Consider the following 5,344-nt stretch of genomic DNA (forward strand, 5'->3'; position numbering starts at 1 on the left):
TACATTTTGTAAACTACCAAAATAAGAAGATTTAATCTCCTTATTTTTGGTAGGTAGAAAAAACAGAAAAGAGGAAAAAGAGGAGAAAAAGATCTCCCCTCATTCACTCCTTCACACGGTTGATAAGAGGCCAAAAAGAGAGTTTTTTTTTATATTCTAATTTGACCTAATTCTTTCATCATTCAAAAAAAACCCTAAAAATTAATTGGCAATTTTGGGGATCTATTCTAGCAAGAACAAAGGCATATCTCATATCATCTTGGGTGCAACGATTAGGCGAATATCATTGCGATATTGTTCTTAGGCCGAATTTGCTAGGACCAAAGGTTGATTCTTCATCTTTTCTATTTTGTTTATGTAATTTCTTTTATGACTCGTATTCATAATAATAATTTCGTTATAATCCTTATAATTTAAAGAGAAGTATACCGATATTTCCCACATAAAAATGCAATTCTATATACTATACTTCGCTATCCTTCGAAATCCACATAGTAAACACTTAACATGCTCAACATATTTCATGCTCAAGATCGAACATAGGCAATTCTCAATGCACCTTCCAAATACGCTCGCATTCCACGTCTTCCATCATTTCATCCAACCATGAACAAGATTCAAGATATAAGTACCACACACACATGACTCGACATACAATTGTTTTTAAGATTCCCCCCATGTGACCGGTTAGAGATCGTAAGGGCCTCAATGCGACTTCGGGACGTCTCCCAAGTCTTTGCGGTAGCTCCAAACAACTCTCTCCCGGGGTTCATTTTATTTAGACTCCCTATGTTCATTAGGTTCATTGGTTTTAGGTGCTACAATCGTTGTTCTGATACCACTTTGTGACACCCCCACATACCAAGGTGCCTTACCAAGACCACCCTGTGGACACGGGCGCACGGGGGTCGCTCGGGTAGAAAACGAGCAAGCTTTGCATTTGTGGAGTCGCCACCAATTTATTGTGGAAAATTGGAAACCGTTCGAATACTTCGCGTCATGTAAACACACAAAGTAATGACATAGACACCAAGAATTCATTACTCTTAGCACTCTATGTCTAGAATAACTCTCGTGGATGCCTGTGACACCCTTAAATAACGCGATAATTAAACACGTAAAATCTACAGAAAAACTGGTAGGATATGTTTGTAATTGGTTCAACTAGACAAAAACCTGTAATTTTTAAAACTTTTCCTAAACCATTCACAAACATCTCCAAATTTAAGAGTGTCAATACCTGCAAAAGCTAATAAACTAATTTACATAACCACGCTAAAGACACGGGGATATAATGATACAAACCAAAATAGAAAAGGGAGACATATGTCCCTTCAAAATATATACAAAACCAAAAGTTAAAAGGTTTACTATAAGAATAGCCAAACTAGGTCCAAGGTTCCTTATGCTCACTAGCTCGTCTGTGACCCCACCTAAATCTTCAACCTGTCAATCGCATTTTATACAAACACGAAAGCCACAATTCAGTGGGGAGTAACTTCGAGTCCTCCCAGCCACGAAATGTCATATTTAATATAACATGTAATAAAACATGTAAACAACATGATAAACAATTTAATTATCAAGTATCCCAACCTATGACCCCCTAACTGACCAAAATAAACTATCATGTGAAACATATAACAAATAGTAATCCAAACTTTATCAATTGTAACCGGCTTACATCTCACCTATTACAATTCATAAAATCACCATACAAGAAAGGGCAATATATCAAAGACAGGCATAAGTTCTTAGTACCGTCAATAGTCACTCTGTAACTCGAGTCTATACCACGAGGTAGGGAAGGTAATAGAACCGGTATCTTGGCTCAGCGGTTAATATTAATAAAACATGGCCAAGACACAACACAACCCTAGCCTAAAATCTGCGCAGACCTAGACATGCGGATACACACCACCGCACCCAAGACCCACAATTTTTCTAAAACAAAGTGAGTACCCTAAGGAGTCCACCAAAGGGTTGGCTAGTACTTAAGCTGACCACTTACTATCAAAATAAGTAACGAGGTCATGCCCCAATTTGGATATAAACCCACTAGTCAGGAACACAAAGGCTATTAAGCAGTGAACATATACTCGTCAGAGACTATAAAGACCTATCTATGACAAACACAACAACCTGCAAGAAAGTATTTAATACCAATACCATTTCTAGCAATATTAACAATATTAAAGGCTTCAGGGAATCTAGGGCCATTTCTACAATATAAGACACTATTAAATTCAACCAACTATACATGTGAACTTAAAAACTTGATAAATGGCCTAAAACAAGAAAAAGGCCGATTATCCAATTCATATAAAATTTCATCCAACCGAATTTTTTACCCGCAACCCCTGACCCTGCGGCAGTGCGGGTTAAATTGCGGGTGACCAATCACTCAATTAACTGACATCGAATCAGTCAAAGGGACTAAGGCTCAGTTTTCGGCACAATCATCAAAACATTACAATTATCGCTATAAAATTCATTTTGAGCCTAATCATAAAATTTCATTTTCTAACCTATACTAACATGTGCAACTACCAATATAAACATAATTTTTACCTTTAACATACTTTTTACTACTAATATGATTTAATTCAAAAGTATACTCATATGTAACTTATACTAACTATAACATTAATGAACCCGAAATGACAAATATTGCATGAAAAACCGCGAAACAAGCAACGGGCTGACCCGGGCCAGCCGTGGGCCAGCCGTGGGCCTGCTGCCGCCACCCCTACTCCTCCATTTTTCCGTTTTTGTTCATTTTAACATCGTCTGAACATTAATTAATCGTTCCCAATACTAACATGTTAACTTAAACTATCAAAAGACATGTATTAGACATGCATGCAACGCATTTTAACATGTGAAAATTAACTACTCAAACAAAAATCACAAAAACATACAAAAATCAAAGAATGTGACGATTATTCGTCGAGTAGCTCGAAATATGTTACCTTAAGCTAGAAAATGAGCAATTAGCACCTTAAAAACCAAACCCTAACAAGCAACTAGCCGCTATCTTCGACAATATACGAGTCCCCAAACTCGTCCTCCAATTCTTCACCTAAATAAACAATAAAAACACAATAAATAAGTATAAATACCGAAATTTGCCAAAATTCGTCTTAAAACAACTTCAAGAAAACTGAAATTAAAACATACTAGGTTGTAGATCTCGACGAGAGGATTCCGGAAATATAAATTATGTGAAAATCCGACAAGAAATGAGGAAGTTATGGTGATTTTAGCTTGAATTTTGGTTGAAAATGGTGTTTGGAATGTTAGAACATTGAAGAAGATGATGGAAGAAAAGAAAAATCAGAAAAAAGGGAAAGGGGGAAGAGGGTGCCACGGGTTAGGGGAGAAAGAGAGGAAAGGTGCGGGTTTAGTCGGGATTTTACGAGTCGGTTTTGGCTCGTTTCGATAATAATTAAAACCGTTGGTCAAATGCAAATTCCGACAAGAACAAAGTTCTTAAACACGAGATTACAAGAAAATTGAATACTCATACGACCCATTTCCAAAATCGTTTGCCCAATTTTCAATAGAGTTGTCATTTTTCCCCGAAATGCCCTTATTTCGAAATAAAAAGTTTTTACACGGTTTAAACTATTTTTAAACATTTTGAAACTATCAAAATAAATACTTTTATTCAAAATATAATAAAATTATATTTCTTTGAATTATTTTTTTACTTTAAATACTTAAATATCAAATTTTATTTGATTAATAAATTATTTCCGAAATATATTAACAGTCCGAAATTACGGGGCGTTACAATCACCCCTCCTTTTAAAAAGTTTCGCCCTCGAAACTTAGAAGGAGAAATTATAGTAAACAACATCTTAATAATATAGTTATAAGAAAATATAGGTATCTTTTCAATGAAACGGTGATACTCTCGTTGATCAGACAAGAACATCCACATTCATATCAAGACATAAAAATATTTCTACACCAATAACTGAGAAAACCCATTATTGGGACGTCTCCAACAACGAGATTTAACATTCACTAATGTTAAAACCATTAAAAATCATAAAAGCCTTTTCAAAATTTTAGTTTAAAGTTCTATAATAAGAATAATATCTTTACTAATTATGATTAAATACGGCTTAGAAACGCGGAAAAAGAGTAAGAAAAAGGAATACCTTACGGAAATAAATCAAAATTTCATTTTCAAATCTTTAAAATAGGTTAGGTTTGCAGAAGTGACATAAACTTTTATGAATGAATCGAAACTGGTAGCTTGAAAGTTTAGAAGTCGTACAAAAAGGAAAGTAACTTAGATAGCATAAAAACAAAGTATGTTAAGAGAGCTCAAACTTAATCAACAAGAGAGCTATAAAGAATTTCATGGGGTAAGAATTGAAGTCGAACCTAACAGGATGTCAAAGATGGAGTTTCATAGGTTACCAACATCAAACTTATGAGAGGAGTATGATGAAGTAAGGAAGAGAGGTATGAGCGGTAACGCTCATGATCAAGGAAGAAGGGAGATTAGACAACAAGGAAACGCCAGACACTCTTATCTCAAACAACAACATCACTCACAACGGTTCCGAAAACTTCCTAACAACAAAACTCATAACCACATCACTCCCAAGGGTTTCCTCAATCACTTATGTTACCTCTTCCTAATATATTCCCTGGAACAAGATATTTCACTATAAGTGTGATCTCACCGCTCCAAATTCTCAAACATCCCGAAACAACTTTCACAAGCCTAAGGTCAAGGCTTCCAACAAAGTTATATTCGTATCCAACTAGTGTCAACTATGGGTTCCTCAAATATTCTACAAGGTTCTCATTTCAAAACAAGGTAGTAACATACCAACCCCAAAATCCGAAAAATCAATAGGATCTCAAGTTCCTCTATCCTTTTACTTATTAAGGATTGCCAAAAGCGGAACTACACTCAGCTACACTCAGCTACAACACCGTCCCATCATCTCAAGTACTCAATGCGACCTCAAGGTCTATAAAACTATAGGATTAACAAATTCTTCTCAAAACTAAGTCACTCTCAACTCAAGAACTCTCAAGAGCCAACTAATACCAAATCACATCACCAATCCATTCTGGTCATCAACATCCCCAAGGAGTATTCTTTCAAATTTGATATCCTAAACTTACTTACCATCAAATTCTCAAGGAACAAGGTCATAATTGTAACAACACTTTATCACCTCAGAGTTCCTAAAACCATAAATTGAAATTATGTTCCTTAGCCTAACAATTGGTGTCAACCATACCATTACCCTTTCTAGTTACCAAAACAAGTGCTAAAACCTCCTAATAATGTAGCTTACTCTCACTCTCATAC

The 5,344-nt window shown here is 35.5% G+C and overlaps 1 long non-coding RNA gene across 1 annotated transcript; it reads right to left on the reverse strand.

The window, feature by feature from the left end:
• Positions 1-1,247: 1,247 nt before the first annotated feature.
• LOC141621300 (uncharacterized) lies at positions 1,248-3,076 on the reverse strand. The gene is made up of 2 exons (XR_012532204.1): positions 2,973-3,076; positions 1,248-1,446 (listed from the first exon to the last, which is right to left on the reverse strand). It is a non-coding gene; the product is annotated as an uncharacterized LOC141621300 (long non-coding RNA).
• Positions 3,077-5,344: the final 2,268 nt, after the last annotated feature.

Source organism: Silene latifolia, chromosome X, assembly GCF_048544455.1.
Source record: "Silene latifolia isolate original U9 population chromosome X, ASM4854445v1, whole genome shotgun sequence".
Taxonomy (NCBI): domain Eukaryota; kingdom Viridiplantae; phylum Streptophyta; class Magnoliopsida; order Caryophyllales; family Caryophyllaceae; genus Silene; species Silene latifolia.